We start from the raw sequence: 11,999 nt of genomic DNA, 5'->3' as shown, positions 1-11,999 counted from the left end.
TGCAGTTCATTCGAAGCCTTGCATGATGAATTAGACCGTGTCTGCTATTGCAGTAGTAATAGTGTTTAGGGACAGAGTGAGTGTCGGTATTTAAGAATGCTTTAAGGTTGGTATTTGTCTATATTATATGTCGCCGGGAAGTGAATTCCATAAGTCGACAGAGCAGGGTAGGAAAGAGTCTTTATATCGATTAGTTCGCCAGTTAACTTGACAGAAATTATAAGCTCTTCTTGTGTTGTATGTATGTATATTTAAACGGCGAGCAGGCAGAGTGTTATTAAGATATGAAGGACAAAGAACATGAACAATCTTATGAAATTGAATAATTTTTAGTTTTCTCCTTCGGGGGACAATGAGGTCCCAACCGGTTTCTATATATAATTTGTTGTGACTTGTGAGCTTGGTTGCCCCAGTGACGATTCTGGCTGCTCCAAGCTGTATATTTTCTAACATCTGACTTTGGCCTAAAGTTATATTATCCCATATTGTCACCGTATTCAAGTAATGGTCTTATAAAAGTATAATAAATAGCTTGGAGAGACTTCCTATCAATGATGAATTTAAGATTCTGGGATCGCAGGATTCAAAGTCCTGAGTGCTAACCATTACACCATAGAACCGTTTGGTGGCGAGACGCCGTGTTCTGGACAACATACAGTGTATTGAACGGATTACTGAAACATTTACAGTTTTACTATGATCTGACAATACCGTTTTGATACGATTAGTAGAATTCTGAAATCTCTGAAAATTTCATGTGTTTCAGAAAGATTTCACATATAGATCTCTTAAGTAAACGTTATACATGATAGTATCGATTTCCGGTTTAAACGAGTATCATGGAACGGGTTAAGAGAAATTCATTAGTTTTGAAGAGTAATAACAAGTGTATTCTGGTAAACAATAAGGATGAATAAACTAAATCATGAGATGAAGAATCGATAATAACTTTCGTTTGTTAATTATGTTTAAAGGACTACTGTTGTAATGATATAGATATGCGTTGTGGGTTCAGTATGTATGCTGAATTTAAAATTCCCGCGTTTCGCAGAATAGCGGGAATGTACTGTCCTATGTTTTCGCGCGCGATACTTAGCGCGTGTACGGTGTGCTAGGTAGGGCAGCCAATCAGAGGCTGAGTACGTGTAAGATAGTCACGTGAGGGTACCCAGGCGCTCGGGCGAAGTATATCGTAGTGTAGTTATTCTAGCCGCGGACTTCTAGGTCGTGACATGGAGCCGGTAAGCCAACAGCAGACCATGCTGTCACAACTAGAAGCAATGCTTTCTTCGAAGTTTAACTGTCTTCGTCAGGAATTACAGGACAGCCAGCGAGATTTTTCGGAAGCTCAGCTTTCGAAAATAGCGGAAATGAGCACTGACGCACACAAATTTAAGCGCAAGGGTAACGAGGAGCAATATAAGTTGAACTCTAAAGTAATTTTTAAACTTCAAGAGGGTCAGAGAGCCTTGCAGGACAACCCAAATTCCAATAGTTTCACACAGCGGGCAGCAGAGAAGATATCTGAAGTATGGAGCTTTTAAGTCACAGGCAAAAGCTGATTAAGCTGGCGGATTCCTCCGAAACGGGCTGGAAGGTAGTGGAGGAGTACGAGACGAACGCGCTCGCGTCAGACTCCGAGGATGAGAAAAAGATAATTCGCGCGGAGAACAGGGCACAGCGCAAGGCAAAGAATCAGCGAAACATCAGAGAAAGACGTTTTCACCCTTATGGAGCCCCGCGACAGCAGGCGACGGAGCAGCGGGACGTACACGTGACAAAACAAGTTACGCCTCTCCAGAGACCAGGACTGTGTTTCGGCTGTGGGAAGCCAGGACACTGGAGGGCCGAATGTCCGAGGTTACAGTCGGCACAAGGACATGATAATAAGATAAGTACAAGCGTAAATGTTGATGTTGATATTACAGGTGATAATGCATGTAGCTCAGCTTGTTTGCAGGTTAGTTCGCATAATAGCCACGTGCTTTCAACTGACAAGGTTCAGGGGTCAAAGGTTAGGTCACCATTAGGAAGGTTGAGGAAGGCGATTCATGAATGGGAAGGCATTGGTGCGTGTCCGGTTGTAGTAGACATTATAAGGTCAGGGTACAAGCTACCGTTACACTCTTTGCCTAGCGATGTTTTTATATCTAATAACAAGTCAGCTAGGGATAACAAAAAGTTTGTTGAGGAGGAAATAGAGAGTTTGCTGAGGAAAGGTTTATTGGGGAGGTAAATGTTAAACCGGTTGTTGTTAATCCACTTACGGTAGCTGGCAATAAGGAAAAGTTACGCCTGGTTTTGGACTGTCGGCATGTCAATCCGTGTTTATATCAATTCGCGTTTAGATATGAAGACGCTTCAGTTGCGTGGGACATGTTTGGTAAAGGAGATTTCCTATTCACTTTTGATTTGAAATCTGCGTATCACCATGTGGAGATTTTTCCGGAACATCAAACTTATCTAGGGTTTTCTTGGGTTTTTGACGGGAGATTGAGGTATTTCGTGTTCCGTGTATTGCCGTTCGGGTTATCGACAGCGGGGTACGTTTTCTCAAAGGTAGTAAGAGAGATTGTAAAGCACTGGCGATCAGGAGGTCATAAGGTCATTATGTATTTGGACGATGGACTGGGAGGTCACAGTGACAAAGCACAGGCATCGTTGATTAGTGCTGGCATTCGTAGGGATTTAAGCAGGTTTGGCTTTTTGAGAGCGGAAGAAAAATGTTCTTGGGATCCGAGGCTACGTGGCTTGGTTTACGTTGGGATATGACAGAAGGCATTGTTTACATAACGGAGAAAAGGTTGACGAAGTTAGAGGTTTCACTACATGCAATTATAGAATTTGTATCGGTAGGCAGGTTAGGCGTGTCGGCGAGAGTTCTGGCTGGCGTTGTGGGTCAGATTATTTCGATGAACGTGGCCATGGGGTCTATTGTCCGTTTGATGACCAGGTATATGTATACATGTGTGTTGGCAAGAGCAGGTTGGGATACAGTGATATATATCAGTAAGGAGTCTCCAGACGAGTTGAGATTTTGGTCCGGAAATGCCCGGAGTTTGAACGGCAGGCAGATCGGTCAAAAATACAATCATGATTTAGCTGTTTATAGCGATGCTTCGGCTATCGGTTACGGTGGCTATGTATTACAAATAAATGAAAATGAGGTTGTTGGTGTATGGTCAGAAAGCGAGACAAAGGAGAGTTTCACATGGCGGGAATTGGAGGCTGTAGTGAGAATGCTGAGGCATTTTATGCAAGGCCTGGTAGGGCCACGCCTGGAAGGGCGTAAGATATTATGGTTCACAGATAGCCAAAATGTGGCAAGCATTATACGAAATGGCAGCAGGGTGAGCGAGCTACAGGTGAAAGCTAGACAGATCCGTGAAATTTGTGTCAATGGGGGATTTGAATTGGTCACTTCGTGGATACCCCGGGCTGAGAATCAGTTGGCCGATCGGTATAGCAAGGCAGGAGATAGCGATGACTGGGGTATTCGTGATGAAGAAATGAACGAGATATGGGGGCCGTTCACTTTTGACAGGTTCGCTTCGGCGTATAATGCGAAGTGCGAGATGTTCAATTCTCGTTGGTGGTGCCCTGGCACGGCGGGTGTAGACGGTTTAAGCCAGGTGTGGTCAGGGTATAACAATTGGTTAGTGCCACCTCCACGGCTGATACCTAACGTAGTCAATAAACCTTTGGATGAACGCGCACGGGCGACTCTGGTTATCCCTCATTGGGTTTTGAAGAGTAATAACAAGTGTATTCTGGTAAACAGTAAGGATGAATAAACGAAATCATGAGATGAAGAATCGATAATAACTTTCGTTTGTTAATTATGTTTAAAGGAGTACTGTTGTAATGATATAGATATGCGTTGTGGGTTCAGTATGTATGCTGAATAGAATCTGTGAATCGATTACTGTGGATTTCATCATGTATGAAGCCCGTGTAGCTCAGTCGGTAGAGCATCAGACTTTTAATCTGAGGGTCTAGGGTTCGAGTCCCTACATGGGCGTTAATATTTTGAGAATTTTAACCAGTGTAAAATGTTTTCGGCCCATCGTTGGAATAGGAATTTTAATCATGTAAATGATTTTTATTCATATTAAAGACATACATTTTAGAAAAGTGCGGAGTTATTACAATATCGTTGCCTAAATGATTGCTGTATTTGAAAGAACACAGTTAAATGATAAGAGAACAGATACATCTGATTGAGAGATGGTAGTTGATCTTTTTCGGAAATTCCGAGATGTAGTATTGATATCATTCGCGATTTCGCTGAATATAGAAAATGTAAACGAATGCTTAAATAAAATGAGAGTAAAATACATTTGCTGTTCAGGTTCTACCGAGACTTGAACTCGGATCGCAGGATTCAGAGTCCTGAGTGCTAACCATTACACCATAGAACCGCTTAACACGCTCGTTGCTCTAGATTACTATTATGTTCAAGATAGCACAAACAAGATACGCCCGTAGCATGTCATAGCAGAATTATCTATCAGAGAAGAACAGCACTATTGTTCATTATGTTTGAAATGTGTTTTTAACTTTTTCATCAACACCATCAATTGTTTACATGCATAAATGGGTGAAAATGAAAGAAAACCCTATAAAATCAATAGGAACACTTCCTTTTGCTCAGGTTCTACCGAGACTTGAACTCGGATCGCAGGATTCAAAGTCCTGAGTGCTAACCATTACACCATAGAACCGCTTGGTGGTGAGACGCCGTGTTCTGGACAACATACAGTGTATTGAACGGATTACTGATACATTTCCAGTTTTACTATGATCTGACAATACCGTTTTGATACGATTAGTAGAATTCTGAAATCTCTGAAAATTTCATGTGTTTCAGAAAGATTTCACATATAGATCTCTTAAGTAAACGTTATACATGATAGTATCGATTTCCGGTTTAAACGAGTATCATGGAACGGGTTAAGAGAAATTCATTAGTTTTGAAGAGTAATAACAAGTGTATTCTGGTAAACAATAAGGATGAATAAACTAAATCATGAGATGAAGAATCGATAATAACTTTCGTTTGTTAATTATGTTTAAAGGACTACTGTTGTAATGATATAGATATGCGTTGTGGGTTCAGTATGTATGCTGAATTTAAAATTCCCGCGTTTCGCAGAATAGCGGGAATGTACTGTCCTATGTTTTCGCGCGCGATACTTAGCGCGTGTACGGTGTGCTAGGTAGGGCAGCCAATCAGAGGCTGAGTACGTGTAAGATAGTCACGTGAGGGTACCCAGGCGCTCGGGCGAAGTATATCGTAGTGTAGTTATTCTAGCCGCGGACTTCTAGGTCGTGACATGGAGCCGGTAAGCCAACAGCAGACCATGCTGTCACAACTAGAAGCAATGCTTTCTTCGAAGTTTAACTGTCTTCGTCAGGAATTACAGGACAGCCAGCGAGATTTTTCGGAAGCTCAGCTTTCGAAAATAGCGGAAATGAGCACTGACGCACACAAATTTAAGCGCAAGGGTAACGAGGAGCAATATAAGTTGAACTCTAAAGTAATTTTTAAACTTCAAGAGGGTCAGAGAGCCTTGCAGGACAACCCAAATTCCAATAGTTTCACACAGCGGGCAGCAGAGAAGATATCTGAAGTATGGAGCTTTTAAGTCACAGGCAAAAGCTGATTAAGCTGGCGGATTCCTCCGAAACGGGCTGGAAGGTAGTGGAGGAGTACGAGACGAACGCGCTCGCGTCAGACTCCGAGGATGAGAAAAAGATAATTCGCGCGGAGAACAGGGCACAGCGCAAGGCAAAGAATCAGCGAAACATCAGAGAAAGACGTTTTCACCCTTATGGAGCCCCGCGACAGCAGGCGACGGAGCAGCGGGACGTACACGTGACAAAACAAGTTACGCCTCTCCAGAGACCAGGACTGTGTTTCGGCTGTGGGAAGCCAGGACACTGGAGGGCCGAATGTCCGAGGTTACAGTCGGCACAAGGACATGATAATAAGATAAGTACAAGCGTAAATGTTGATGTTGATATTACAGGTGATAATGCATGTAGCTCAGCTTGTTTGCAGGTTAGTTCGCATAATAGCCACGTGCTTTCAACTGACAAGGTTCAGGGGTCAAAGGTTAGGTCACCATTAGGAAGGTTGAGGAAGGCGATTCATGAATGGGAAGGCATTGGTGCGTGTCCGGTTGTAGTAGACATTATAAGGTCAGGGTACAAGCTACCGTTACACTCTTTGCCTAGCGATGTTTTTATATCTAATAACAAGTCAGCTAGGGATAACAAAAAGTTTGTTGAGGAGGAAATAGAGAGTTTGCTGAGGAAAGGTTTATTGGGGAGGTAAATGTTAAACCGGTTGTTGTTAATCCACTTACGGTAGCTGGCAATAAGGAAAAGTTACGCCTGGTTTTGGACTGTCGGCATGTCAATCCGTGTTTATATCAATTCGCGTTTAGATATGAAGACGCTTCAGTTGCGTGGGACATGTTTGGTAAAGGAGATTTCCTATTCACTTTTGATTTGAAATCTGCGTATCACCATGTGGAGATTTTTCCGGAACATCAAACTTATCTAGGGTTTTCTTGGGTTTTTGACGGGAGATTGAGGTATTTCGTGTTCCGTGTATTGCCGTTCGGGTTATCGACAGCGGGGTACGTTTTCTCAAAGGTAGTAAGAGAGATTGTAAAGCACTGGCGATCAGGAGGTCATAAGGTCATTATGTATTTGGACGATGGACTGGGAGGTCACAGTGACAAAGCACAGGCATCGTTGATTAGTGCTGGCATTCGTAGGGATTTAAGCAGGTTTGGCTTTTTGAGAGCGGAAGAAAAATGTTCTTGGGATCCGAGGCTACGTGGCTTGGTTTACGTTGGGATATGACAGAAGGCATTGTTTACATAACGGAGAAAAGGTTGACGAAGTTAGAGGTTTCACTACATGCAATTATAGAATTTGTATCGGTAGGCAGGTTAGGCGTGTCGGCGAGAGTTCTGGCTGGCGTTGTGGGTCAGATTATTTCGATGAACGTGGCCATGGGGTCTATTGTCCGTTTGATGACCAGGTATATGTATACATGTGTGTTGGCAAGAGCAGGTTGGGATACAGTGATATATATCAGTAAGGAGTCTCCAGACGAGTTGAGATTTTGGTCCGGAAATGCCCGGAGTTTGAACGGCAGGCAGATCGGTCAAAAATACAATCATGATTTAGCTGTTTATAGCGATGCTTCGGCTATCGGTTACGGTGGCTATGTATTACAAATAAATGAAAATGAGGTTGTTGGTGTATGGTCAGAAAGCGAGACAAAGGAGAGTTTCACATGGCGGGAATTGGAGGCTGTAGTGAGAATGCTGAGGCATTTTATGCAAGGCCTGGTAGGGCCACGCCTGGAAGGGCGTAAGATATTATGGTTCACAGATAGCCAAAATGTGGCAAGCATTATACGAAATGGCAGCAGGGTGAGCGAGCTACAGGTGAAAGCTAGACAGATCCGTGAAATTTGTGTCAATGGGGGATTTGAATTGGTCACTTCGTGGATACCCCGGGCTGAGAATCAGTTGGCCGATCGGTATAGCAAGGCAGGAGATAGCGATGACTGGGGTATTCGTGATGAAGAAATGAACGAGATATGGGGGCCGTTCACTTTTGACAGGTTCGCTTCGGCGTATAATGCGAAGTGCGAGATGTTCAATTCTCGTTGGTGGTGCCCTGGCACGGCGGGTGTAGACGGTTTAAGCCAGGTGTGGTCAGGGTATAACAATTGGTTAGTGCCACCTCCACGGCTGATACCTAACGTAGTCAATAAACCTTTGGATGAACGCGCACGGGCGACTCTGGTTATCCCTCATTGGGTTTTGAAGAGTAATAACAAGTGTATTCTGGTAAACAGTAAGGATGAATAAACGAAATCATGAGATGAAGAATCGATAATAACTTTCGTTTGTTAATTATGTTTAAAGGAGTACTGTTGTAATGATATAGATATGCGTTGTGGGTTCAGTATGTATGCTGAATAGAATCTGTGAATCGATTACTGTGGATTTCATCATGTATGAAGCCCGTGTAGCTCAGTCGGTAGAGCATCAGACTTTTAATCTGAGGGTCTAGGGTTCGAGTCCCTACATGGGCGTTAATATTTTGAGAATTTTAACCAGTGTAAAATGTTTTCGGCCCATCGTTGGAATAGGAATTTTAATCATGTAAATGATTTTTATTCATATTAAAGACATACATTTTAGAAAAGTGCGGAGTTATTACAATATCGTTGCCTAAATGATTGCTGTATTTGAAAGAACACAGTTAAATGATAAGAGAACAGATACATCTGATTGAGAGATGGTAGTTGATCTTTTTCGGAAATTCCGAGATGTAGTATTGATATCATTCGCGATTTCGCTGAATATAGAAAATGTAAACGAATGCTTAAATAAAATGAGAGTAAAATACATTTGCTGTTCAGGTTCTACCGAGACTTGAACTCGGATCGCAGGATTCAGAGTCCTGAGTGCTAACCATTACACCATAGAACCGCTTAACACGCTCGTTGCTCTAGATTACTATTATGTTCAAGATAGCACAAACAAGATACGCCCGTAGCATGTCATAGCAGAATTATCTATCAGAGAAGAACAGCACTATTGTTCATTATGTTTGAAATGTGTTTTTAACTTTTTCATCAACACCATCAATTGTTTACATGCATAAATGGGTGAAAATGCAAGAAAACCCTATAAAATCAATAGGAACACTTCCTTTTGCTCAGGTTCTACCGAGACTTGAACTCGGATCGCAGGATTCAAAGTCCTGAGTGCTAACCATTACACCATAGAACCGCTTGGTGGTGAGACGCCGTGTTCTGGACAACATACAGTGTATTGAACGGATTACTGATACATTTCCAGTTTTACTATGATCTGACAATACCGTTTTGATACGATTAGTAGAATTCTGAAATCTCTGAAAATTTCATGTGTTTCAGAAAGATTTCACATATAGATCTCTTAAGTAAACGTTATACATGATAGTATCGATTTCCGGTTTAAACGAGTATCATGGAACGGGTTAAGAGAAATTCATTAGTTTTGAAGAGTAATAACAAGTGTATTCTGGTAAACAATAAGGATGAATAAACTAAATCATGAGATGAAGAATCGATAATAACTTTCGTTTGTTAATTATGTTTAAAGGAGTACTGTTGTAATGATATAGATATGCGTTGTGGGTTCAGTATGTATGCTGAATAGAATCTGTGAATCGATTACTGTGGATTTCATCCTGTATGAAGCCCGTGTAGCTCAGTCGGTAGAGCATCAGACTTTTAATCTGAGGGTCTAGGGTTCGAGTCCCTACAAGGGCGTTAATATTTTGAGAATTTTAACCAGTGTAAAATGTTTTCCGCCAATCGCTGGAATAGGAATTTTAATCATGTCAATGATTTTTATTCATATTAAAGATATACATTTTAGAAAAGTGCGGAGTTATTACAATATCGTTGCCTAAATGATTGCTGTATTTGAAAGAACACAGATAAATGATAAGAGAACAGATACATCTGATTGAGAGATGGTAGTTGATCTTTTTCGGAAATTCCGAAATGTAGTATTGATATCATTCGCGATTTCGCTGAATATAGAAAATGTAAACGAATGCTTAAATAAAATGAGAGTAAAATACATTTGCTGTTCAGGTTCTACCGAGACTTGAACTCGGATCGCAGGATTCAGAGTCCTGAGTGCTAACCATTACACCATAGAACCGCTTAACACGCTCGTTGCTCTAGATTACTATTATGTTCAAGATAGCACAAACAAGATACGCGCGTAGCATGTCATAGCAGAATTATCTATCAGAGAAGAACAGCACTATTGTTTATTATGTTTGAAATGTGTTTTTAACTTTTTCATCAACACAATCGATTGTTTACATGCATAAATGGGTGAAAATGCAAGAAAAATCTACAAAATCAATAGGAGCACTTCCTTTTGCTCAGGTTCTACCGAGACTTGAACTCGGATCGCAGGATTCAAAGTCCTGAGTGCTAACCATTACACCATAGAACCGCTTGGTGGTGAGACGCCGTGTTCTGGACAACATACAGTGTATTGAACGGATCACTGAAACATTTACAGTTTTACTATGCTCTGACAACACCGTTTTGATACGATTAGTAGAATTCTGAAATCTCTGAAAATTTCATGTGTTTCAGAAAGATTTCACATATAGATCTCTTAAGTAAACATTATATACGATAGTATTGATTTCCGGTTTAAACGAGTATCATGAAACGGGTTAAGAGAAATTCATTAGTTTTGAAGAGTAATAACAAGTGTATTCTGGTAAACAATAAGGATGAATAAACTAAATCATGAGATGAAGAATCGATAATAACTTTCGTTTGTTAATTATGTTTAAAGGAGTACGAGAGATATGATGTTTCTATGGCTTATGTTTGGCACCCTGCCAACTTTTTAAAATGGCGCCAAATGGCGTCATTTTAAATAGTTGGCAGGGTGCCAAACATAAGCCATAGGAAACATCACTTCTCTCTCACTGTATTTCATTCTATTTTTAGCTCTTACATTCTATTTTTAGCCATTTCATTCTATGTTAAGCCTAATACTGACCATTTCTAATACTTACCTAGACTGACCCTTTTTAATACTTACCTAGACTGACCCTTTCTAAATACTTACCTTTTTACTTTGAGAATGTTTTTGCAGGAAGTCCAGGTGAGAAGTTTAGCTGAGAAGTCTTTGGTTGAGATGTCTGGATGATTACCAAAAAACATTGGAGCCCGATTCAACTGAGTTCTGATTTTTTAACAGAAACCCAAGACAAATGACCCTGATGTTTTTTTTTTTTTAAATATGTGTAAACCGCCAAACTTTCCAGAATGAGGCTGTGAAGAATTCAACATGGCAGCTTCCATGTGTTTACATTACCTCAGGATGTTTATGGGTTTTAACATTATAAAATATAGCAGGTAAGTTGTGTTTTTAATCTTTTTGATCTGATCAAAGAATATTTATTTTAAATGTATGAGTATATTATAGAATGAAGCTGTTTTTATCATGATTTACGGAGATTGATTTGTTGGTGTTCAAGTTATTGACTCAGTGTTACGGAGGTCATTTTTTGCAGATTACAGTAGATTTAGATGGTTTGTATTGTAAAATGGAATCATCTCAGTTCAAAATAATCATTATGAATTGATGTCTTCATAACAGTAGTAAAATAAAGGTTTTGTTTTGTTGCTAGAACTAAAAATACTACCATGGTAAAATGCTTTCACTTTTTATTCCCGGAACTGTGACGTCACAGCCATAACTGTCTTGAAGTTGTACGGAGGTCATTTTCCGTAAATTACAATAGATTTAGATAGTTTGTATTGTAAAATGGAATCATGTCAGTTCAAAATAATCATTCTGAGTTGATGTCTTCATAACAGTAGTAAAATAAAGGTTTTGTTTTGTTGCTAAAAATACTACCATGGTAAAATGCTTTCACTTTCTATTCTCGGAACTTTCTAGACAGTGTGACGTCACATCCATAACTGTCTGAAGTTGTACGGAGGTCATTTTCCGTAAATTACAATATATTTAGATGGTTTTTATTGTAAAATGGAATCATGTCAGTTCAAAATAATCATTCTAAAACTGTGTCTTTTTAACATGGTGTTGTAACATGCTAACATGTTGTTTTAACATGCTGATTTGCTGTTTTGACATGTTTATATGGTGTTTTTAGCATGTTAACATGCTGTTTTAAATTCATGATTTTGTCATTTTGTTGTTTTTGTCATGTTTTGTCATGATTTGTCATTTTTGTCATGATTTTGTCATTATTTGTCATTTTGTCATGTTTTGTCATGATGTCATTTTTGTCATGATTTTGTCATGATGTTGTCATTATTTGTCATGATGTTGTCATGATGTTGTCATGTTTTGTCATTTTTGTCATGTTTTGTCATGATTTTGTCATTTTTTGTCATGATTTTGTCATTA

General features: G+C 40.0%; 9 non-coding genes across 9 annotated transcripts; 3 read left to right on the top strand and 6 right to left on the bottom strand.

The window, feature by feature from the left end:
- Positions 1 to 3,948: 3,948 nt before the first annotated feature.
- On the top strand, positions 3,949 to 4,021 carry Trnak-uuu. Its single transcript has one exon. It is a non-coding gene; the product is annotated as a tRNA-Lys (tRNA).
- A 328-nt stretch (positions 4,022 to 4,349) lies between these two features.
- Trnaq-cug lies at positions 4,350 to 4,421 on the bottom strand. The gene has a single exon. It is a non-coding gene; the product is annotated as a tRNA-Gln (tRNA).
- Positions 4,422 to 4,652: 231 nt separating this feature from the next.
- Trnaq-uug lies at positions 4,653 to 4,724 on the bottom strand. Its single transcript has one exon. It is a non-coding gene; the product is annotated as a tRNA-Gln (tRNA).
- Positions 4,725 to 8,052: 3,328 nt separating this feature from the next.
- Positions 8,053 to 8,125, top strand: Trnak-uuu. The gene has a single exon. It is a non-coding gene; the product is annotated as a tRNA-Lys (tRNA).
- A 328-nt stretch (positions 8,126 to 8,453) lies between these two features.
- On the bottom strand, positions 8,454 to 8,525 carry Trnaq-cug. Its single transcript has one exon. It is a non-coding gene; the product is annotated as a tRNA-Gln (tRNA).
- A 231-nt stretch (positions 8,526 to 8,756) lies between these two features.
- Trnaq-uug lies at positions 8,757 to 8,828 on the bottom strand. Its single transcript has one exon. It is a non-coding gene; the product is annotated as a tRNA-Gln (tRNA).
- A 451-nt stretch (positions 8,829 to 9,279) lies between these two features.
- Positions 9,280 to 9,352, top strand: Trnak-uuu. The gene has a single exon. It is a non-coding gene; the product is annotated as a tRNA-Lys (tRNA).
- A 328-nt stretch (positions 9,353 to 9,680) lies between these two features.
- On the bottom strand, positions 9,681 to 9,752 carry Trnaq-cug. Its single transcript has one exon. It is a non-coding gene; the product is annotated as a tRNA-Gln (tRNA).
- Positions 9,753 to 9,983: 231 nt separating this feature from the next.
- Trnaq-uug lies at positions 9,984 to 10,055 on the bottom strand. The gene has a single exon. It is a non-coding gene; the product is annotated as a tRNA-Gln (tRNA).
- Between the last annotated feature and the right edge of the window lie 1,944 nt (positions 10,056 to 11,999).

The sequence above is a fragment of the Pecten maximus genome, unplaced genomic scaffold, assembly GCF_902652985.1.
Source record: "Pecten maximus unplaced genomic scaffold, xPecMax1.1, whole genome shotgun sequence".
NCBI lineage: Eukaryota > Metazoa > Mollusca > Bivalvia > Pectinida > Pectinidae > Pecten > Pecten maximus.
Note: the sequence above shows the minus strand (reverse complement) of the source record. Positions and strands in the feature narration are given on the sequence as shown.